The 26,013-nt window shown below is 36.7% G+C and overlaps 1 protein-coding gene across 1 annotated transcript in view; it reads right to left on the minus strand.

Moving 5' to 3' along the window:
• The window catches only part of Gabrb1 (gamma-aminobutyric acid type A receptor subunit beta1), a 450,390-nt gene that overhangs the window by 422,004 nt on the left and 2,373 nt on the right, over window positions 1–26,013 (minus strand). The window lies entirely within an intron of this gene.

The raw sequence follows: 26,013 nt of genomic DNA on the forward strand, positions 1-26,013 counted from the left end.
CGTGGAAAGGCACTTAGAGCCTCTAAAGCTGTTATGAAGTCTTTGGATTTTTACCCTAAGTTGATGAGGAAGCCATTACATGATTTTGGGGAAAGACCTTACACCATCCAAATGGTAGAGTTTGGAGACATCCTCCAGCTTCTGAACTGAAGGTGGCAAAAATGGATGTTGAGAACCCATTAAAAGACTACTTCAAATATTGAGTAAAGAAATTATACAACTTGGAGTTGAGTTGAGAATTATAAACTTGGTCCAATCCTGGATGTATTTAAATGTATGTTTAATAAGATTTCTTAATGGTTGGATGCAAAATGTGAGAGAATTCATAAGTGGCTCCAAGTTTTTTGACTTAGAAATTGGAGTTAATGGCAGCACTGTGCTTTGAAATGGAAAACACTGAGGAGAAGAGGAGGGTTGGAATAAACTCAGAATTTCGTGTGCTTAAAATCTCAACCTGATTGAGGTAGTACACACCTTGAATCCCATCACTTGGGAAGCAGAGACAGGCTGACCTCTGATATTTTGAGCCCGGCCTAGCTATATAGTAAGTTTCAAGAAATGTTTCCCACCTGTCTGATTGTAGATATTAGTTGTGTGTGTGTGTATTTTAGTCATCAATTTCCATTTAAAGGAGTGAAACAAGTTAAGGTCTTCAGTATGGCAGGAATTGAAGGCTGAACTTCTGGCACATGTTCAGGGATGCATTGCTCCTTATTGGCACAAAGTTTCCTGACTTTGAGAGCAGCTGCTCTGTCACAGCCAGGTTCTATGAAATTTGGAATCCTAACAAAGAAGTCTTCTGAATGTTGGAGAGAAGAGTTGGATTGCTGCTGTGGTTGAGGAAGGAGAGTTGAATCTTTTATCCCCCCATAATTTGAACAATTTGTATAAAAGACCCAAAAATAAGTTAAAACACACCACCTAATGTGGCTTGCTAAATTTTACAAATTGGCCTTTGACAAACATAAATGTACAAGAAAACATCAGCAAACATGCTAGTAATTCGAATCATCTAGAAAAATGTATAGCACCTCTCAAAGTGGAAACAGGGTTCCATTGTGCCAGCCAAAGATCTGAGCAATAAATTAATCATTGGCTTGTCACAAAAAGACATTGCTACAAACTTGACCTGAAGGAGTTGTTGAAAATCTGATGGGAATAGCTCAGGACTGGAAAAACCCTTTTGAGAAAATGGCCTTGTCTGGTATCGGCTCTATTCTTAGTGGAATTTGGTATAAATGGCTTACAAGTGCCCTTAACATGATGCAGTTCAAAAGCTATCAGCTGTGTCACATCAGATTGGAAATGGGCTCAGTAGGACTTTAGGACCCAAAGATTTTCAAAGCAGGAAAAACTTAAAAGCCCTCATAATGCTAAATAATACAATAAGATCTCCAAGGAAAAGATAAATATGATTTTGATGCATTTTGGCAGCACCATATCTGTCATTATTACTGAATGCAGAATTCAATGTGGGGAAGAAGAATAAAAATGGATATTACCATTTGAGAGTTGAAAGGCACTAAACTGAAACACGGCTCATGTAATAAATTCACCTGAGGAAAAACAGAAATAAAGCAAAAGATGGATCAAAAGTGAGTCTTTGCAAGGCAGTCACAGCCTGATGAGCAGCATATCAGGGTGGAGGGAACCGTCGGATGATAAATTAAATTCTAAGGTTATCACCCAGAGGGATTGCTTTGAAGATGAGACATCACCCGTGCTCACTTATGTGAATCTCTGTAGTTTGTTTCTGAATGCAGCAAAGGCTTTAAGACTTTACTCATTGATGTGACTCACTTCTTCAGTTAAATCAGTTTATTCCTCAAAACTGATTTGGCAACTACAGAAAATCCACCTTGTAGCACAATAAGAGACTATTTTCTTAGTAGGACTTCCCAAGGAAACCCAACTACTTCAGGATTGCACTCACTTCCTTTCCCCTACACAAATCCTCAGAGCTTTGATCAGGTTTATTCCACAGGAGAAATCAATAATCCAATAAAAACAATGCATAAGATTTGACTTTCTCAACCTCCTTAAAAAGAATGGAATAAAGGGGGAAAGTCTTTTAAAAAAAAAAATCACATTTTCACCAGCTAAAACTGATGTCTCAATTACATGTGTGCATATTTCCAAGCCAAAAGAAAATTCAAATTACATCTCAATGTCTTTTGGAAAATAGGAATGTATGTGAAACATTTCTGTGTTCCCAGCAAAAATATTTCTAAATAAAAGAATTGGAGCCAGGAGTGGTGGTACACGCCTGTAATCCCAGCACTTGGGGAGGCAGCCTTTTCTGCAAAGGGAGCCCAAGACAGCTAAGGCTACACAGAGAAAATCTGTCTTGAAAAACCAAAAACCAGAAACCAAAAATAAAAAAAAAGATAAAAGGATTGGATAAAAATTTTTGTAACTTTATGTTTCATAATGATAGAATGTAAAATTAAATGTTTGTTGTAAAATCACCATGAGATATTAATTCTTTAATTTGAAATTTAAAAATGTATGCATCCAAGTACTTATTTTTAAGAGCAAAATGTTGAAGATGAAGAAGAATTGGATTCATTCAATCAACTATGAATAATGTTATGAAAAATACCGATGAGGTAGTAACAATATATTTACATCTTGAACTATCATCTTTCTTGTTCAGCTTCTGTGACTCATTTTAATTGTTTCCATACTGAAAATTGGCTGAGGCTTTCGAATCTACTAAGATCAGCCTGTCAATCTGCCTTCTGCCAATATTGGCTATTAAAGGAGGAAAGTCTTTAGGATAGAGAGTATGATATTTATTCCAAGGAAGACCACACTTTGTTTGGAACTGCATGTGTAGTCAAAGGAGTAATTTTCCTGGTACGTTTTCTAAACAACTGCAAATTGTCTTTTAAATTATTTTCTTGTATTTACTGTAATTGCCCATAATACATAATACTTAATTCAATTGAGAAATAAACTTACCAGTGCAGGGGCACACATTCTTAGTGGTGATTCTGTTACTTTTGGACCGTCCTCTTGAAAGCAGAAATACTGGCCCTCCCACTTATTAATGGCATCCAATTTACTTCAATGATAGCAATTTTAAGAGTGACCTCACATTCTAAGCCTGATAAGCCTGTAAATTGCAGTTCTCTTACTTTCTCTGTGTCATTGTACTATATACCATTCATGGATGGTCACATAGTAAAACATATTAGAAAATTCCATTTTGGAGATCACCCATAGTTCTTGAAGTAGTTCAATTGAATCCATTATCGGTAAAACATACAAAGAGTTTGTGATCCATTTACTGAGGGACTAGCCCTAAAGATTTGTCATTTTACTGTTTTTATTTGAAAGCAGAACAAGGTAGTAGAAGGGACAGGTGGAATGATTTCATATTTTGGTACTTTTATAATGTTTAGTTTAGAAATGCTGAATTTGAAAATGATCATTTTTATTGTTGGCAATCTCCAATAAACAGTTCAATACAGAACTAGATGTTTGGAAAATTGGTTGTATCTAAAAACCAGTATTTGGAAGTTACCAGGACTGAAGTTATATATCACACAAATGATCTACAATGCACATCTCAAGGTAAGGCATGGCTTTTCAGAATTTGTCTTGATAACGGGCTCTATATACTCTGCATATTATTTATCATAGAATTTTTAAATATTTTTTCAAGGGTTTTCATGTTTCATCAAAAATAACTTTTTAGCTACAAAAAAATCTACAAAAGATCCCAAGGCATAGGATTCTCATTATTCTTTATGAGGAGCAGAGCAGTACCAACGGAACTTGTCAAAATAAATATAGACTTCAAACCACTCTGTCTTAACTGAAGATAAAAAAAAAATAAATGTAAAAAAATAAATGTAAAGGTGTCCAATATGATCTTGCACCCAGGCCACCTGTGAGAGAGGAACACTAGCCAGTTGCAGGATAAGGAAGTGATTGTTGTAGGTGACCATCTTAGAACTTGTACATATAGAACTTAACCCTAGGACGACAGCTCATAACAATGCCTCCTCAGTTTTACTGTGCACACAAAATACAAGATCATTTGTGCTGACTTAATTAACACTTTCCTCCACAGTAAATGATATTCTGGACCAAAATCGTTATTGTTTTACTGAATGCAATGTAACTGACTAATTAATAAGATAAACCTCAGTATTAAGTCATCCTTAGTACATACCACATTTTTTATTTGTGTCCTAATGAGAAAATATACCATTTATACCACTTTGCTTTAAATCCAATTTTCTTTTGCAAACCCTATCACACTTTCTCTCTGGTAGAAGCTTTATGTCTATTGGAACTGACAAATAGTAATAATTACAGATTCTACATCAAAGCAAAAAAGGTTTCAAAGACAATGAAATAAGGTTAGTTTTTTATTATTTTGATTAAAGCTTGTCAGGAACTTTAACACATAAAATACAGAACCTCAGTCTACAGTCAGCTCTCTTGGCCTTGTATAGCAGCCAGATGTACCCGTGAAAATCCAAGGGGGCTCTTTGTCACTCATTAAAAGCTTTATTTTTCTTTCATTTATTTTTTTTTATAATCCAAACTTTCACATGACCTGTAAATTATTTATCTCAATACCCTGGATGCCTGGACAGCCAACACTGTGAGAGACCTTTCAGTGACATACCTTGTAAGGTCATACCTTGTCAAAGGCTTTCTCTGTGCCTAATCAGATTACTTCCACTGTTAATTCCTTGCCTACAAGGCAGGTTTTTTTTTTTTTTTTTTTTTCATTCTTCTCTTAAAAGATCTGTGCATGCCTGAGAGAACTCAGGTTGTTTAGTCAGGCATGATTTCCACTAATAAAACCACATAGACTTCCCCCAACAGATTCTCCTGGTTGATTTGTTCAATGAACCTGCTCCTACATACAGGTCAGTGATTAATAGGTTTTTGAAAGAGGAAGGAGCCATCTGTACAGAAATGAAGCTTTGTTCTCTAAATAGAAGTTCTAGGCACCATCCGAATCTTGTGAGTCCTTGGTCTTCTTTGATTTCATAGGATCTATGTAAAACTGGGCCACAAGTGAGACCACCTATCATTCACGGCCAAGCTCTCCATGCATGCTCATTAAAGGGCGGCTGTTACTATTGCGTATCCTTGTTAATCGCTGGGCTGTGAATAGTGGCACCACTCTCCTGCTTTGACTTTACTTTTTGCTCCTCTTTTCTTTTTTCTTATTGAATATAGATTCTTCTCTTATACAATACATCCCTGCCACAGATTCTCCTCCTTCCACTCCTTCCAACTTCTCCCCACCTTTCTTACCCCTGAGATCTACTTTCCAAACCTCCATTATCTCTATAGAAAAGAACAGGCCTCCAAGAGATGACAGTCAAATAGGACAAAACAAGATGCAATAAAACAAGGGAAAGGCTCTCATATTGAAGCTGGACAAGGCAATGTAATAGTAAAAAAAGAGTCCCAAGAGCAGGACAAAGAATCAGAGATATACCTGCTCCTATTATAGGAATCCCACAGCAACACCTAGCTAACAGCCATACCACATACCTGCAATTTAACAGAAAATTTTGTATACCAGAATCATACCCTTTCTTACAGGATTAAATGATCTCTATCAGAGACTCAGTGAGAAAGATCTAGATTCCTCAGATCATTTTAACTCTCTTCCTAATTGCACTTCTGATACAAAATTGGAAAGGAAAATCTGTACTCTGAGATCATATTCCATAGTCTCACAAATTATTTTCCAATTATTTCCTTCTTTTCTCCATTGTCTGTTGCTATTCATATTAGCCAGCATAGAGTTGATGAAGATCACATTGTTTTTTTTTTAAACTGAGAACTTTATTTATTTATTTATTTATTTATTTATTTATTTATTTATTTTAATTTTATTTTTCTTTTTAGTTACATTTTGTTAACTCTGTGTCCCAGCTGTATCCCGCTCCCTCATTCCCTCCCCAACCCCACACTCCCTCCCTGGTCTCCTCCCTGCCCCTTTCCAAGTCCACTGATATGAAAAACTCAAGTGATAGCACATGCTGGAGAGGTTGTGGAGAAAAAGGAACCCTCCTCCATTGCTGGTGGGAATGTAAACTGATTCAACCACTTTGGAAGTCAATCTGGCGCTTTCTCAGACAACTAGGAGTAGTGCTACCTCAAGACCCAGCTATACCACTCCTAGGTATATACCCAAAATTTGCTCAAGTACACAACAAGGACATTTGTTCAACCATGTTCGTAGCAGCTTTATTTGTAATAGCCAGAACTTGGAAACAACCCAGATGTCCATCAACGGAGGAATGGATACAGAAATTGTGGTATTTTTACACAATGGAATACTACTCAGCAATCAAAAAGGAGGAAATCATGAAATTTGCAGGCAAGTGGTGGGATCTAGAAAAGATCATTCTGAGTGAAGTATCCCAGAAGGAGAAAGACAAACTTGGTATATACTCGCTTATATAGACCTACAAGATATGATAAACATAATGAAATCTACACACCTAAAGAAGATAATCAAGAAAGTGGACACAGGAAGATCACATTGTTAAGGTAGCTCAAATCCTTCTTTCTGTTTCTTTCTATGAGATAATCTTAATAGTAACATTTGTTCCTATCAATTCATCTGTAGTTTTAAGGCTCAGATTCACAATTAATCTTTCCATTTATGCTTCTCTGATTTTCCTCCTTGCTTATATTTGATATAAATAATATGGCAAGGCAGAGACCTGCTACAACTGTCTTTCTTCAGAGGCAACTCAACACAGTAACTTCCTTTGTAGTCACGTGACATGTTGGGACCTGAGGAGATGAAATACAAACTCAGGTATGAGAATCTGGGAAATTCAGTGTCTGTTATTCTAGAAAACTCAAATGAAGCAGAAACATGGACACTGAGGGTTCAATTTTAAGCTTGCTTGGAGAATGTGTCTTACAAAAGAGTATACTGAAAAATAGTTCTTTTTTGTTAGAGAAAAAAAGACAGACTCCACAGACCACTGAGATGTTTGTTACTATTTTTTTTTAATTTTAAACTTATGAAATTCCTCTGGTTTTCAATGAGAGTAAGACTTATTTGGAATAAAAGGCTATGACTATTATTTTTTCCTTATAATAATATTGGATTAGACTTAGAACTTAGATGAAAAAGTAGGCCATAATGAATGACATCAATGTAAAAGGTACATAACATATTGATCAGTGTTTTCATGACTTTTTGGCATGGGACTTAATTCTAGAAATTTTGTTATATAAGATATTTCATATATATATATATATATATATATATATATATATATATATATATGAATATATACAGGCACACACATCCACACATATATGAAAACATGCATGCACACACCACATACACAAACATACATACATATATATGTGTGTGTGTATAAATTTGTGCTTATGTTTTTGAAGTTTTTAAGATCAAAATGCCTTTTAAAAGGTTTATGGTGTAAATCTGATCAGTGGAATTCGTGTGATCCGGCCTATAGCAGGCTTATTTTTCTTGTAATAGGAGATATAAAACTTTAAAACACGAGGAACCCAAAACAGACTGGAAAAGACAAAGCCTGGCTATGAGTCAGTGTAAGTAAAAGATGACCTTGTGTTAAGAACTCCTGGTCTCTGTGTAGTAATTGTTTTCGGACATGTGCTGCATCGGCCCAACTCTGGGACCACATTTTGCTTTTCTTTCTGGATCTCTGATTATGCGAGGGTGAGTCACTTTTCACTCCAGATTAGCAGAAACTATGCCGTGCCATGTTGGGAATGGGATTAATATTCATAACATTATTTATACCCCGTGCCCGGTTGTGTAGATGGTGTCTGCCCTGTTACCACTTGAGAGCCTTCTGTACCATAACAAGCCATTAACAAGTCTACTGCTGAGTGCTTTCAGTCTCAGCTCAACAAATAGTTGCATTAATGGAGAAGGTTTCATTCCGACATTTAATTAAATTTGCCAGTTGTTTTCTTTTTTTTAGGTTAACCAAGTCTCCTAAACCATCTATGTTCCAAATTATATGCTATACACATATATATACAGCTCCTTTCTCCTGCAAACAATTAATACTTTTAAACTGTAGATCTCTAAAAGAGTCATCTTAGGTCTTGGTTAATTAAAAATTTTTCATTGGAAAGATGAATGTTATGGGGGTTAGAACCCAAATACACATTAAGAAACCTCCCACCCTACCCTTCAGTTGAAAAAAGAATGATGGTTCTAGTCCATGTCATAGTTTAGATTATCACTGTATATGAACAAACAAACAAACAAACAAACAAAAAACGGAGCTACCTTTATACTGTTATATAAGGTACAAATTTCGATGTTAAAACTTTCAAACATTGTCCATCTAATAATCCTAAAAGCAAAACCATGTTTTGGTCTGCTTTTCATACCTCAAAAATCATAGGCAGAATTCACTCAGTATTTATCACAGTCCTCACATACTGTGCCTACTGCTCTTCAGAAAAGCATAGCAAATCACAGCACAACTAACCAGTACATGGAAAAGAAAGCATCCAAGGGGGCTCTGGTGACTCATCTAGAAGTCTCATCTGGTGAGCCAGCAGGCAGCACGAAACACAAACCATGCTGCAGCCTGCAGCTGAGCGATTGTCTGCTAAAGTACCCAGAACTCACTTCCACATAAACTCTCCTGCTCTTCCTTATCTTCTCTGTCTCTGTTTTCAAGCACCAAGATCATCACTTGTACACGCAAGCACGTTTTATATGTGTATAAAGAAAGGAAAATAAAGCCAGTAAGTGGAGAATAATTTATATCTCAAATAAATGAAGAAAAGATTTTTTTTAATTGTTTCTTTGTCACACGTGAGATGTTTTTTTTAAGGACAGGATCTTACTTGGCTCAAGCTGACCTCAGTCTTGCTGCGTCACAGAGGATGACTTAAACTCCATTTGCCTCTACCTACTGAGCTCTGGAATTACACAGCTGTATGATTTCCTGTCAGGTTTACATGACACTATAAACCAAATTCAAAGTCACAATCATGTAAGGCAAGTACTCTGTGAAATGAACTATATTCCAAGCCCACATGTAGGAATTTTAAATATCAAATTTAAATATGGCCAATTGATCAGCCTGAAGGAACTCCTTCAGTATAAGGAAAATTAACAAAATAGGATTCCATTACCCAAGGAGTTTTAGAGTTTAGTAAGTCACAAAATTGATACTGCTTATAAGAAGTGAGCAGTAAATAATAAGAGTCTAAATTCTGGAGCCATGAGGGAATTCTAGAACTCCATGTTTATCAGCTGTGTTTCTGACTCTAAGGTTCTGAGGAATAAGCTGTGATGCTGGACTTTACTTCTCCTTCCAGGATACAAAACCGCAAATCTCTAGCTGCCTACAGTGGTAGCTGATGTCTGTTAGTAATTCCATTTCTAGGTAGCCTCCAGTTGAAAAGATGTCCATTACACAGACCCATGCTTCTTTCTCAAAGACAGCCTAAATCACAGAGATGATTCATGTTTGGTTGTAGGAAAAAAAACAAACAAACAAAGAATACTGAACACGTGTGCTTTTTCAGATCATTTCAAAGGATTGTACTAGCAATAGAGATGCCCGACTCCATGGTATTTACCTGTGTGTCTGCAACCTAAACAGAATGTTTCGTGGGAAATCTGAATAAGAATTGAGTCTTACTGCCATGATCATGCCAATCAGTAACCTCAAGTGTGTGTGTGTGTGTGTGTGTGTGTGTGTGTGTGTGTGTGTGTATTTACTTCATTTGCTTATTTGACAAGAAAGAGGTCCAAACTTATTTAGTATCTACTGAGAACCACATCTTCTCTTCCCATATGGTGGTTTAGTTACTTGTTATGTGTAACTGCATGTTTGCTACCCTTCTTGAGAACTAAGCTAATCATCTCGACCTCTCCACCATGTGCTATTGTTCAGTGCTTTCTCTGGGATTGAGGGAGATTTTCAGGATGTCACTTCTGGTTCTGCTTTTTTTTTTTTTTTTTTTTTTTTTAGCTTTTGAATTCTATCATTCTCAAGTGGCTACATGGTTGTTCTATTCCCATGCTCTGTGCCCAGCCACATCTGAACTCTCAGAACCCTCAAAACCACATCATCAGAGTACTTGTGTTAGTAACAGACTTCATGGAAGAAGTGGAGAAGTAACGATGCCTTGGGTCACAGTAATAAAAATTAGATGAAATTATAAGAGCATGCTGTGATATAGCCACTCTAATACTGCAAAATATTTGCTGAGAATCTTAACCTCCTTCCTGGTTACTCAGCTATAATAGCTGTCTGCCTTTTCCCTTGGTTTCTCTTTCTATTTCACCCTCCATTTCTCTTATATTATTATGCACAGAATTATAGCAGTTTACCCATTTTAGCATTACGTCATTTTATATTCCCAAGGACTCATATACATTTCTTCCAAACAAAAGCAAAGTTATTCTGTATTTTGTCCTTTAGTACCACTCAACTGGAAGTCATAGAAACCTCAGTCTTTCCTGGCTTTCTCTCTGTCAACCTCAGGAGAGGAAGGGGTAACCCTGAGGAATGATATAGTAATGTAGTTATATATTATTATATTTCTGAGAAAAGGAGAAAATTCTAGTGAATTCAGATGTCACTGTTTTTCCACTTTACAGACACACACACACACGAAAATTATCAGAGAGAATACACACAAAGTCGGAGCCAGAACCCATGGTGAGCAAGTGACAGCAAATTTGCTTTTCATCATATTGCTTTGCTAGAGAGGTGAGTAAACTGTGGAATCCAATCACTACTATGTTAAGGATCCATATGGAATAAGATGGTGAGGTGGTGGAATGTACAGAAAATGAAGCCAGGGCAGGAACCGCCCATGGTGTCTGACTCAGTGTTGTAATTGGAGATATTTTTTTCTCATTTATGTTACAAAGAATATGAGAAGTCAGGAGACAGAATGACAGAGTTGACATTTGTTTTCAATTAACTTCAGAATGCAAGGAGAAAATATGAAAAAAAGCCATTCTTTCTCACAGTTACACATATCTACATGTAGCAGTTCATTAATAAAGTGAGCATCAAACAGAGATGGCAATAAAGTATTATAAATTCCATGCATGAACATTATTTTTATTTCCTTGAAAGATTTACATTGACACTTATGTCCCCCTTTTACTTGGAATTTCCACAAACCTTAAAGAATTCTAATTAGAGGTATGGGGGGCAGAGAGAGAGAGAGAGAGAGAGACTGGCTGATATGCTCTTAGGTCTTTCTATTCTACTAAGTCTTCAATAAGGTCAGGAGCTAAATGAGTTCAGAAGTTACAAAATAATATATTGGTCTGATGATTTAAATTATGCATGTTATTCTGAAATTACAAATTTCTGTACCTCAGTGAAACCCACATGCATTATGCCCTAAAATTAGAACTTTCCACGGAGCTCACTTTATATTATAACCCCTCCATCTCTAAGACCCTAACACATCTTTGAAGCAAAGGCAATAGAATTCTGAAGTTCCAGGTGCATATGTGCCAGGATTTGTGTGGAACTAATCCTCTCAATGAATGCACATACAAGGCTAAATGTGTCCTTGTGAAATCACCAGCTGACACATGAGAACATGCTACTGTCTTCAGCTGTGAGGAAGGAACACAGTGTTATCTCTCAGTGAGTGCTATGTCATATTTAGTATCAAAAAGGGGTAAACATAAAAGACTGCAATGGCCTTAGCTGAGTCGACTGATGTCTCCAATAACTCAACTCTGTACCTTTAAAAATAAATAGCAGTATGTTTCAAGAAAGGTTTTTATCTTCTTCAGAAATATGGTCTGCTATTGAATTCTACTTTATAAGTATATTGTTCATTTGCAGTAAATTCCTAGGTCTTTTATCTCTGTAGAATCAAACTAAATGATGGTGAGATTTCTATTGTCATTGTTGTTTCAAGACAAAATGAAGAGATTTTTAAAAATGTATATTCCTATATGAGGCAGGGAAATAAAAAAATATCTGCTATGAGCTCCATGAAAGTAATAACCCCCTTTTAACATCAGGATACTGTCTGTATTGTGTAATAGGACTTTCCCATTCTGAAAGGACAATGAAGAAATGATTGGGCCATTAAGTGTCCTTGCTTTATTTTTCTTGCATTGTGCTATGGGGAAAGGCTAAATATCCCTGACTCTTCCTCTCTTGTGCCCAGAAATGGCAGATCTGGCCTATCTTTCCCTCGAGATATGGCAGCTATGCCTCTTGCCTGCTTTGGCTGTTGAGTGGCCTCCTTAGAGAACTCCAGTGCAGAGCAATGGTGGAAATCTTGAATAAAACAATAATTAACTATACTAATTTCAGATTTTGTATGTCTTTCTCTTGGACTTACACAAATCACTCATGAAATCAAAACCATCCAGAGAAATGTACTAGTGTTGATTTTATAAACCACAACATCAATACAAAGAGAGAAACATGATGGACCAAAGCACACATCCCCTCCTCTGTGAGAGTCTTGTTTTGTTGTTGTTGTTGTTGTTTGTTTGTTTGTTTTTGTATGTTTGTTTTTATGTGTTGAGTAAAGAAAAGACTAAGACTAAGAGAGAAAGCAACCACGGGCCAACACTGGAACAAGAACAATAAGAGCTCTTTCCTTGCTTATATTTAATCTGCAATCTGAACTTGATTCTTTGAGGTAGTGCTACCTGGTCCTTCGTTTTAAAGAAATAATAAATGATCTTGTCTTAAAAGAGTATAATTCAGACAAGAGTGAGCTCTGAAATAGATGAGGAATTACAAGCCTGACTCTAAAGTCAGGCTTGCTAGAACCTTAATTTCAACCCCATCACAATTCACCCTTTTTGGACTACGTTTGCTCTATGAAAGGAGAATTTACATATACCTATTGCAGGCGCCTCTCATATAAATTGACATAAAGATATATCCTGATGCCTGATATGTGGACACATTCACCCTAGTTGAGCAGACAATTTCTACTCTTAACATTAAAGGTTGCCTTTTTCTTGTCCTGAATACTGAAGTATGCATAGAGTTGCAGTGACTGTGTCAGATTTAAATTCAGTAAATCTGATTCAGCTCACTCTCTGTGTGAGGCATTTACCAGGCACAGACCCAAGGTATTCTCTCCATCAGGTCCCCATGCCATTTAATTCCTTAATATGGTCTCTTTCTCCTCTAATGCAGTTACCCTGAGGCTAAGTGAAAGAGCTATACCTTTGTCTTAGATATGCTGAGCGGTATGCACTGTAACGTTAAAAGTTGCTTGTTCTAGAACTCTGGCTTAATATGACTGAGCAAATAAGTGCCTAGTCTCTACCTATGAATATGTGAAAACTGTGGAAAAATAATATATTATATAGCGTAGTGTAAGTGATGAAAATGAGTGTATTTTTAAGATCGTTCTTTTCATTTGTAACTATCAAACAGAACTCTCAGAACTTGATATTTCTCTATTAGAAGCAATGGTAAAGAATTTTTTTTTCTGTTCTTGCTTTTACCATTGTACAGAACTTCCCTGTAAAGCCAAGTAGGACAGACATAATTATCTTTTCTTCTCTCAAAGCTTTCGAAGGATGAACACTTCCCAGGTACTCTTGATAGCTCCTTACAGCATTGTCTCATTACAGTCAAGATGTTCTTCCCTGTGTTCAATCTATCTCTCCTTCTTCCTTCAAGTAATGGTTTTCTCACAGAGAGCATCAAATCTGTTTTCTTTTCCTGCATCTGACTAGCTACTGACACCGTCTATCTTGCACACATTAGGTGCAGGGTGACTTAAATCTGCAAACAGATAAATTATCTCCATAAATTTGAAGACATTGGCAAAACTACTCTTTAATGGATATGTTTGATTATTAGCAAAATATAAACAATTGCTAACTCATTTCCTCCTAGAATCCTTTTTTGCCCTAAATGCTCGCCATATTTACTGATCTTTAAGACTTCTTTTCCTGAAGGCTTACCTACTCTGCGGAACTGTGATATTGCTATATCACCTCAACATGTCATAAAATGAACAGCCTATGGAGGTATAAGATAAATCCTACAATTTGCAACAGCACTTTACAGTTTCTACCAACTATAACTTTAACACAGCTTCCAGTAAAAGAAAGTGAACTTATGTTTTATTTGTTCAATAACCTAAAATCTTATATAAAGTTCTCTTAAATTATAGCATCCATTCCACCTCATTTTGTTGTTGATATTTATTTGTATGTAAAATATCTTAATAGTGCCTGGCACCCTGTAAGCTTTTAGCAAGTGGTAGGATGATGATAATGATTGTGATAGACTAAATTTGTATCACTCAAAAGTTGTAACAATGAGGCCCAAGACTCAGTGTGTGGCATTTGGAGGTGAGTCTTTTGAGATGTGACTAAGCCATAACTAAAGAGTTCTCACAGATTATACCAAGAGAAACCAGAGGCCTTTACTCTTCTCATGCGAGAGAACGTGGTGAGAAAGTCAGAAGTTAGAGCTGGGCATTTGGCTGCAAAATCCTCCAAGCACTGATAGTGCGGTGATGGTGTTGAATTTTATACTTTGGAATAAGCTTTCCCACACTTTAAAATACATACTTAATCGTAAGAGGTCTAAGTACTTGCTCTCGCTTAGATCTCAGTCATCACTGAAGAAAACAAATACCACCATTTTCAAGAGAAATCTAGACTTTAAATGATATTTGGCAATGTAAGTTTCGGCTACCCCAGGACAGTGCTGGCTCACACATGTTGACCCCTACACAATTCTTAATTGTGTTCATATTGTTCTTATTACTATATATTTGCCTGATAATTTATATGGCCACTGTAGAATTAGTGCCAATGAAACTAATTTTGCAATAAAAGTGGTATCACTAAAAAATGATGATTGACCCAAGGGCTTCAGTCCATAGAGTAAGCCCATGAAAAACCATAGTGCATTTTCCCTGCCTATTGGAGAATTACAGAAAATATGAATTTGATAAAAGTATGGGGAGATCCTATACTGATTTAAACTCTGTTTAAGTTTGAGGCTTGAGTTGTTTCCCCAGCAAGAACCCAGAGAAAGTCACCAGGAGATAAGATGGAAGAAATTCTATCCATTCCCCTACCAGGTCTCACTGAGAAGTTTTACAATTAGAAGTGCTGTAAATTCCAACTGGATAATGAAATGACATCACAAAACAAAAATACAATTCAGTATGCCTAATGTGATTTGGTTTTATCTTTGTCCCTACATTTGAAAGAAAGTCATTTCTTATACGTTTTGGAGATAATGACAAAGTGGCAGAACTTAATATTTATAGTATTTTGAAACTTATACAGCACATACATCTAAGTATATATTTGTACATACTGTGCATTTCTTGACATTCACAGTTTCTATAAACAGGTAGAACAAATACATTGCCATTTTACAAAACTAAGAATCAAAGGGATTATAAAAGTCAGGAAACATAGCGGTATAAATCAGGATAGAATGTCATTTTGAAATGTTAAAGTGATTAAAGCCATTAAAATGAGAGGTCTGAAGATACTGCTCAGCTCAGGAGCATGTGATTAGCATACACAAGGCACTGGGTTCAGTACCTGACATCACAAAAAGGTTTTAAATATAACTTGACAGAAGCCCATTGAGAAGAAGATAGTGAAGGGAAATACCAAATTAGACTGAGAATGTCTGGACTTTAATAATTGATCTAGTGCACTTCCCACTGGCCAATTGATTTGACCATGAGATTAATAATAGTTAAAGCTGCAAAATAATATTGAGAACTCACTCAGTCAGGATGGATGACATAGCACAAGAAAGCACAGTATGGTTTGGTGATTTCACATCATGGATTACAAAATTCTGACAGCAAGCAATTCTGCCACAGCATACCTCCAGTACTCCTAACCAATTCCCCTCAGGTCTAAACTCAGGAAACTCCTGATTCTAGGGAAATTTTTTCAACTAGGTTGAGCATCCCTTCTCTCTTCATACATGCTTTAAAAAATCTGTAGCCACGAGCAAAAGTATCCTCTTGTTTAATTATTCATACATACTCTGGGATAATGCTGGGATTGGAAAGAAAGATCAGTTTTTTGCCTTTCCCATAGCTATTTGTATTTCAGCAGGAATGAGAGCTGAAGATATTTAGGTTGAATGATGATATTTGAAGGTGGTGGCTTCACAATCAGAAAAAAAAAATCATCTTCTGTATTTGCACCCACCTACTTGACCAATAGTTTGCAGTTTGAACCACCACCAAGCTCACAAAACACAAATGAATGGGACAAATAGGGCAAAAGAATTCAGGCAACTTCTGTGCTTGAATTTATACGGAAAGTCACTATGATGTTTATGGAGAGACGTAACTCCTTCAGCTGTATTTATGGCAGGCATACGACAATGCTGTTGAATGCAACAGGATGGATGCCCTCCTGCAAATTCCCGAGACTCACTTCCTTCTACAGTTTCAGAGAACTACATTTTAAATGCTCTTTTAAACTTGATAACAACATACTCTGCTTGCGAGTGCCCCCAAAGTCATGTTCATGCAGGTGTGAGGGAGAGAGTTGTAGCATGAGGTCAGCAAAAACTGAATGTGGTTTTCCATATTCTTCTCCAATTCTTTCATACTGCCCCATTTTCTTGTTCTAAATTTCAAAACTTGTGAATATCACTTCTCATCACATTAGGCAGAACTTTTCACTTGGCAAGCATTCACCTTTGTAGCTAATACTCTTTCTGCGCTTACCAGTCTAGTTAGTTTGAACCAGAAATTTTGGTTCTCACCATGATTTCTATGAGATGTGCTGTATTTTATAGACAATATTGTATGGGAGAGAAATGGACAGGTGAAAATGTCAGGGGTTAGACTCATCAGCACCGAATATGGTAGTTACTTTGGCACATTTATAGGATATAAGCAATTACACTCTGGTTACAGAGGTTTCAGAATAAACAAAGTTGATACCTTATAGAATTAGATATATTTTTTTTTACTTTCTATTCTCATATTTGAAAAAAAAAATCCTTGATTGTCTTTTAAAATCTAAGTTTCCTCATTTAAAAACCCCTCCAGGGGAATCTCTTTACATGCACTACCTTGGGTGCTTGATTTTCCTTTTTGCCTAAATGCTACTCATGCCGTTGTCATCAATCAAATTAGTCTTTAAAAAAATTTCCTAAATGTGTCAAGAAATATTGATAGTCTATGTGCCAGAAAAATGACAATTGAAAAATGAAAAGCAGTGATTATTTTTAAAGCACATTAAACATTTTATAAATGCATACATGTATGTACATTGATCTTTGTCATGAAAATATTCTGTATCTACGATTATGGTAATGCCATATGTTGAGGCTGTTACTATGGAAACAGCCCATGATTCATGGTCACTATAAAAGAAGATTACAGATGAAGTTGTAAAATATACCAGACAGAGAATCCATTAATTTCTGAATTAAAAACTGTAAATGCTATCACACTAATGATTTTTATGACTAAAAAATTGTTTTATAATTATAATAAATGCTATCACAAAGTCTTTATGATAGCGTAGGAGACTGAGAATATAAAGAATATATTCCAAAATTTTCTGACATTTGTATTGTAAGGGAGGAAGAGAAGGCTAAAAATTGTCTCATATGAATGATCTCTAAATTATATTGAATTTATAAAGTCTTTTAGAACTCCTGATTTTCTCATATGCCCCAGACAGTCTTTCTTCAGCTGAAATCTCTGTAATGGCTGCAGAAATTGCTCTATAGTTTAAATGTAATTTGTGTAGCTTTGGAAGTAGATCTGGACCGGTTTGAGTAGGAGAGGGTTTACAGGTGGTGGGAGGGAGAAACAATAGCCCCTGACATGAGAGAATGTACCAGGCACATGTAGGATTTCAAATGAACTATCTCTATGGAAACAACAAATCCAGTTTTCTTCACTGGAGAATTGTGTATAGTGCCCCATAAAATATTACAAGGCGTAAAAATTCTGTCCTGAGTCACAATGTGTTAGACTGGGAGAAGCTATCAAATCTATTCCCCTCTTTTCAAGTCCAATGGAAACTCCTTCAAGTAGTAGTCACTGCTCGAAACATCCCTGACTAATCTGCAACAAGAAAAGCAAAGCACCTAACCGCTACTTTTCCCACTTTATATTAAGGGTCGTCACCCAGCACTCACATCGGTTCTCTGTACACGTAGAGATTTAGCTAAGCTCTACCTAGAACTGCTTTTATTTTGATGGGTTTCTCCAGCTGTTTCCTCATTTTTTTTTTCCTCCAGGCTAAACAATGCAATGTATGAATAAGCCTTTGCTCTCACATATTTACTTTATGAGACCATCTTTGAGGGGACAGTGCTGTTGGGTTCTTGCTTAAAATCGCACCCAAACGTCAGGTCAGATGTTGCCATTCCTCTGCAAAGCTCCCAGGAGTCTCTCTTAGTTCCCTGGCAGGTAAGCTTCATTTCTCAGGGTACACCGCAGCTCTCACTTGCACTGTCTTTACCCCCGGGCTCGCCTCATCACCAGATGCACAGGCTACGACTCACAGTGCTCTCACGCGATTTCACATCGGAGCACAGTGTTCCAGACAGACTCTGAATCATTTTCAGGATGCGGTGGAGAAGAGAGCAGATGCTGTGTAAGTGGCTTTCCTACAACGCCCTCCTCTCCTGCTTTATAGAGACAACTGAAACACAATACAGAGGTCTCTTCTCTGGTAGAACTTAAGAAGTTTACACAAAAGTCCACCAGGGCTGTGTCTGCCTAGACACAGAAGCATATTGCTAGGGATAATAAAATTAACTGCCTCCCACTCTCTGTCTTAGCCTGGGACTCTTTTCTCAACAACTGTGAACAATTCATTCAGTCACTGTATTCTGGGGCCTGAAACTTTTTTTTTTTGTATAGAATATGCTTGCTTGGGAACACAATAGGAAGATTCACCAAATAATTAGTTCATTTTAGGGAAATTGCAATCTCCAATGTTCTACCTCAATACAAAGATAACTACGTTACAATGATCCAATGTAATCCTTACTCTGAAAAAATGCCACTCCAAAGAGAAGGCAATATTGTGTATGGTTTTTCTACTGGGAAGAAGGTGGTCTTTAAAACCACCACTCATTAAAGAACCTCAGAGAAAATCCTGGACTGTTCTTTAATCTCGGTACCAATACGAGTGAATCCCGCTAATTATCCTTTATTTGAATATCATTGTCTCTATTTTCCATTCCTAAGACCACTGTATTCCTCCAGGAATTTATCTTCTATCCTCTACTTTGAAACAGCCTACTAACTTCTTATCCAGAAATACCACCCTCAACTTTTACCTTCCCCATTTTACAGCAAGAATCATCTTTGAAACATAAAACACATTGCTGGTGAAACTCTTTTGAGGATTAGAATCCCTTTCCTTAGCATGTGTATCCCAGGATCTCACTGAGTTAGTATCAAATCTTTCTTTCTTTCTTCCTTCCTTCCTTCCTTCCTTCCTTCCTTCCTTCCTTCCTTCCTTCCTTCCTTCCTTTCTCTTTCTTTCTTTCTTTCTTTCTAAAAAATGAAACTTCACCATATGTATAAAATCTTTAACTGAAATTTCAGAGTATAAAAAAGCAGAAATTCTCTCTACCACTAATCCTTGCTCGATTTGAAAAGGATAATAAGTGTCAATATTCTGTATACTCTACCAAGAAGAGATGGTATGTAGACAGATAAATGTGTTTGTAGAGCAGTTTCTTTACACAAATGAGATATTCAATAGTTCTGTCACACACCTTGCATTTACAACTCAGTTTAATCTCTTGACCATACTTTCTGTGCCCTTTCAATTTTCACAATAGTGAGTCACCTGTAGTTCCCAGAACCATTCATGTTGTTAACAAGCATGGCTGCCTATTCACACACCTTTCCTCTTTCTTGGAAGGATCTTCTTCTCATTTGTAGTCTAGCCACAATTGCTAACTACTATTTCTCTTCTAGATTCATTCCAGCCACAGACCACTCATGATGCCTTAGAAATTATTTCTCTGTGTTCCTGGCAGATCATTCAGGTATTTACCAAAGAATCCTTTATGCTGCTTAAACATAACTGTGTATTATATATTTTCCTCCATACCTCAAAAACCACTGAAAGTCTGAAACTTGGTAGGTTTGTGTTAAAAAGAATCCCCCAAGATCAAGAGAGTTATCAAGTTTTCAAAAATCTTCCAAGGGGAAATTTCTATACTTCAAAATAAGATATCTTACATAATACATATTTACATTACAATTCACCTCAATGCTAAAGTTTCAGATAAGAAGTAGAAAAAGTAATTTTATGGTTGGGGATCACCTCAACATGAGGAACTGTGTTAATGGTTACAGCATTAGTAAGGCTGAGAGATTTATGGGAAACAGTGAGAGGTTTAGGGGAAACAGTAAAGCAAAAAACACCAGAAATGTTTCGAAGTGATGCTCAGATTCAGTTCAAGCAAACACCCAGGCTGTTTGGCTTCTTCCTCAGTCACCTCAAAAATATTTTTAGGAAAATTGGATAGGCACTTACAGATATCTAGATCTTGAGGGAAAAAAAAACAAACAAACAAACAAAAAAAAAAACAGTTTGTTTCTGTCCCATCTCAAGTTTTGAAATGTGAGTTTGGTAGCAGCAGAGTGATATTTCCAGCATGAGTACAAGGAGAAACATCAGATTAGAAATACCTACAGTTTAGGGGTTTTTGTTTTTGTTTTTTTTTTTTGTTTGTTTGTTTTTTAACATCAGTGTTCAACACAGTATAAACTAAACATCAATCAGGACTCCTTTGAGGACCATTGATCCAGAATTTTTTGTTGATGTCTTTGCAAATTTATTAAGGAAGAAAAGGTTTGATGATGATCTCATGACTGATGGAAACAGTGCTTGACCCACATCTCTTTCTATCATTACTGCAGCATTTCCAGGAGGCTTTCAGAGCTTGTGCTCTGTAGCAACCCAATAAATGCTTATGGATTGGCTTGCTGACCAGGAAAATGCAAGGATAGAACAAGACAGAATCTGAAAATGGAATAAGATAAAGTATTTCTTGATTCTGACAGTATCTAAAATCTCTCTTTCTCTCTCTCTCTCTCTCTCTCTCTCTCTCTCTCTCTCTCTCTGTGTGTGTGTGTGTGTGTATAAATTCTTTAAGGACAAAATTTTAGGATATTTGAACTCAAAGGGCTTTAACAGTCCCACGATTTGATTCATCGTACAGCAGAACTTGTTAACTCTCAGAGAAGACAAAGTCTACATTCAAGTTCCCAAATTCAGTCCTAGGAGCACTGTAAACATTTAAGTTTTACTAGCTCGGCAGTTCAGAAGCAGACCTAGGGACACAAAGCTTTCAGGATTTAAAACTGCTCTCATGTGTCTCACTCGGGCATGAATTTTCTGTGTATCCAAACATATGATCCTTCTGTCCCCCCTATCCCATTGCTGGCATTGAGTGTGCCACCCTGCACCACCACTCTCAGGTTTTGCGGTGCCAGGCAACCAAACTCGGCTTCTGATGTGTTAGGCAATCACTCTATCCATCTATCCAGGAGCTACATCCATAAGCCCTGCTTTCAGAATCTGACTTTTCCATTTACTAGCCCTGGAGCTTTCGAGCTTACTTTAAAATTTCTCTCCTCTCCATGTCCATGTCTCAGCTTCAGTTTTTCAATCTCTAGTAAGAGATGAGAATAATGTCCTAGCCTTGAATCAGAGTTAAATAAGAAATTAATTTAAGATGTGTGAGTGACATATTCTCCATATGGATATTATTCAATATTCTTATTTTATTTTCACTACATTCTATACTTCAATGCTCAATCTGATCCTATAATCCTAAAGTTGCTGACTTTCCTAAAGGAACACCAACATTTTAAGATGTAGATAGTCTGGTTTTAACGTGGGTTGAAGCATGAAATAAATGTTATCTCCAAACAGAAAGACAAAGCAGTTTCCCTCTCAGACGGTATATTCTAGTGCACCACCTGAAAGAGGATCCCTGTTGAGTTCTCAGATAAGAGAAGGTGATGCTTATCTGTTTATTCATCTGCTGGTGTGTGTTCCAGCTTTTAATTGGTACTGACCTATTTGCTCCATTTCCAAAGGAAATTTTATTAAAACCCGAGAGAATTTATTGACAGCAGCAAGAATATGCTCGGGCTATTTTTAACACAGTTATTGCTAACTGTTTGGTACAGGGAAACAGTTGCAGTGCTCTGTATTTTGAAGAATAAAAGTAAACAGTGTTCTGTAAGGGAAAGGACGGGCACTGTTGGCTGCTGTGGTTAGCACTTTCCTCCTCCCCACTTTGCACTAGCTGAGTAACAAGTGTTGGTACAGGAAGACAAGTTGCATTGAGCCACATCCTCTGGGCTCTTGTCTTTGGATCTTGTTCACCTTTAATTGCGAGGCTAATCTTCCCTCTGAGGAAGGCTACCTATTAGATTCACTAGGAAGTAACTTCCAACTTAATGTGAGATCTGAATACACTACTATTCCTAGAGAAAATGAAAAGGAAAAAAGTTCACTTTTTACAGATAATACTAGAATAATGTTATATTCAGAGTACTGTCTGCACACCAGCAGTTGGCATCTTGTGGGGGAAACATAAAATATCAGACACTCCCCCTCAACCCTCATGCCAAACATCAGATTCAGAATTTGCATTTTGTAACCCTCAGGGTGATTGAGGTATGCATCTAAGATTAAGAAGCTGGGGCATAGAGGAAGAAGGAGGATCGTTGCAGAGAGAAATTCCTATAGGTGGCTTTCATCTTGAGTCACCATGGTGATAGCAAATAAACGTAACTGGAAGATGTACCAAGAAGGCATGGAATCGACTATTAAAATAGCAACAGCATGGAATGCAAATGGATATCTGTTCAGTTTCATTTGTATCTGTGCATCATTTATAAAACTGTGTCTTTTTCATTCTTGTCGTTGTGCATGCCATTTGTGCTTCCCATAAGATCATCCACCTCTGCAGCTGCAGCAGAGTGAACGCAGGAGTTAGGCTACCTCTTGCTAGAAATGGCTTGTCCTGTGTCTGAATTTGAGTCAGAGTCCCACATGTGTGGCCTTCTGCATGTGGAAACTTAGATCTTCCTATCTTTAGCTTGAGAAAAGAAACTGTATTTGGAATTGCTTCTTGATGATCGCACCTGGCTCTTGCATGAGAAGGGACAGTTTGTTTTGCAAATCACAATGGAAAAGCTTAGCTCTGGTTGTTGACAGTCAGCATCCCTTTTCTCCTAGAGACTACTCAAAGAAAACACTTCTGTCTGACACTGGCTATTTTCCTGGGCATGTAGTAGTTATTTTATGACTGATTGCCAGGAGTCCTTAGCTCATTTCATTCTACCTGCCTCTCGTTCTAGTCAGTCATGTCCCTAAGTGTGTGTGTGTGTGTGTGTGTGTGTGTGTGTGTGTAGTGGCTCATAGAAATTCTAAAAAAATAAAAGATTTGAAGGGTTTAATGTACAATAAATGGAAACTGAGGCAGTTTATTTTGTACATGAGATTAGAAAATAATAGAAATGTGTTTACTGTCCCATCACCACAAAATCTATAATAAGAAAGAAAACTTTCTTTTTGACTCAATAACAGTATCTTTAAAAAGTCTTACTTTAAATCGTACACATGTACATATGACCTATGTGTATATATTATACATATATCCATATGCCTTTTGACATTAGAATTCTTCTCTAAAGGTTTTCAGTTTGCTCCTCAGAACTAATGAATTATTTTTCTCCTATTTTACTTAAAATAATTTGTAACTGATACATACAGATATATCAATTGTGCACAGTACTATATTAATAAGTCTCAGGGTTTCTTGTCGATAGTCTTTACTGTAATGGCTTTCTTTCCTTAACTTTGGAACAGCATTTTATATCCTAAGAAACATTAGTCAGAAGGCAGTCCTGATATGATATTAGCCTTCAAAGAAAGCAATATCATAAACAAATTTGGAAACATACTTTAGTTAGACTAGCACAAAAAGGAACAAAAAAATTAATGGAGCTCTAGTTTTCTAACCCATTAATTTAGTACATAATTATTGTGCCATGTTCCCAGCCATAGAATGGGTAACACAATAATAATGACCAAAAATGTGAAAATTAACAATGTTGCAGCAATGGATTTAACTTACATTTTTATTAACTTCTAATTGTGTTATTTTATTGCCAGTTCTTGTTTTGTTTTCAATTTGTATAAATTTTCTTATCATATAATCACATGTAAGTTAGTGCCCATCTGTGTGCAGAAGCATGCGTAATAACAAGCGAAAGGTCTTATTTCCTATAGACTTTCAGTCTTATTCTGTCCAAAGCATGCTACAGAGAATTCTCTTCTGAACTGGTAAGGGGTATGGGTGGGACAAACCATCCCTGTTCTGTATGTGTGGTCCTCTGAGCACTTCAAAAGGAAGCCTCTCTGAATTTCCATTGTCTTTAGTTGTTTCCAGTGTATTCATTTCAACACATTGTCATAAATGGGACACTAAATTAAACCGGAGTCTTCTCAGTAGCTCTCATTAAAAGGAAAAGAACACACATACTTTCTCTCTCACACACACACAAACATAAAAACCAAGTTTTTTTTATTTTCTAGCTTTCAGTGGCTACTCTTCTCCTATGTCTCTGATGTCACGGTGAAGTGAAATGAGTGTTTTGGTAAAGAGCATCATCAAAGGCTTATATATTGAGTGACTGTTTAAAAAAACATACCAAATGCACGTATCGTAGAACAAAGAACAAACAGAGTGTATTATTCAGTCATTGAAAAGAGGTGTCCTTGCTCTTGCAGTGACATGTAACCCTTCTCGGCTTGTGTATGAACTCATTTCCACTGACGAGGCAGAGCTTTTTGTGTGGTGGTTGTTATGATTATGTACCTCATATATTCAATTGAGTTTTAAAAGAATGTAAAAAGCATGTATATAGATTGTGAGTGTGCTCACCTGTGTGTCTGTGTGTGTGTGTCTGTATTTACTGTTGTTAGTCCTCCTTAGGGCCTTGCAGTTCTGGAAATTTAAATCCCCTACCTATTACAGTGGCATGGACCACTGACACAGACACAATTCGTCTTCTGGGATTTCTGAATCTTCTATATTATAAATGATCTACAGAGATATTTACAAGACCCCAGATCAACGATTGAACAGGTAAATGTTATCGTAATGTATCTGCATTGACACCATTTGCAAAGCTAACACATTGTGCAATGCATCTGGTTGTGTTTGCAGTCATAGGCCACACTTCTTATGTATGCATGTCTTAGCACACTCCTCTGAATGTTTGTAAATACTTGCTTTGTGGTAATAGCATGCACATAAACAAAATCTTAGCCTGTTAAAAAGGCTTTGCCAAGTCAAAAAATATCTGCTTGTTTCTCAAATTTGAAAAAAAAAAAAAGGATTTCTTTTTCAGTGCAGTAGTCAAAAAATATGATTTGAAACAATCTGAGCCATTACAAAGCGGTATTTTAAATAAGATATTTAAGACAGTGAGAGCTTCACATCTGCCCCCAAAGCCACACATTTTATTATTATACCATCTACTGAACGACGTATAAATGTACTGATTGCTCCCTGACATAATCTAAAGGATGAAAGGGAAATTTCTTAAACCTTAGCATATTACTATAAAAATGGTCCATTAGGACTGGAGTGAACAATTCAGTAACTGTTACAGACGGACAAAATCCTAATGGAGCCTTGCCTAAGCTACTCAGCGTAATCTAAATTTCTGTTGCTGTAATTATTTTTCCGAGTGAAATAAAAATGGCATTTGTTCCTGAAGATCTAGCACTTCCCTGCTTGGTGGGTTCTAGAAAAGCAACAGGCATTTCCTTTCTCCTGAACTCAAACAACTAGAAAAAACGGCTTCCCAGGGGGTGAAACAATCTATGACAAAAGTACCAGCTATGACTTCAATCCCCTTTAAGACAGCTCTAGAAAAATAGTATGGTATGAATGTGAGTAGAGAGGGAAGGAAGGAAGGAAGGAAGGAAGGAAGGAAGGAAGGAAGGAAGGA

This window comes from Psammomys obesus, unplaced genomic scaffold (assembly GCF_907164565.1).
Source record: "Psammomys obesus unplaced genomic scaffold, mPsaObe1.curated_primary_1811, whole genome shotgun sequence".
In the NCBI taxonomy this organism is placed as follows: Eukaryota; Metazoa; Chordata; class Mammalia; order Rodentia; family Muridae; genus Psammomys; species Psammomys obesus.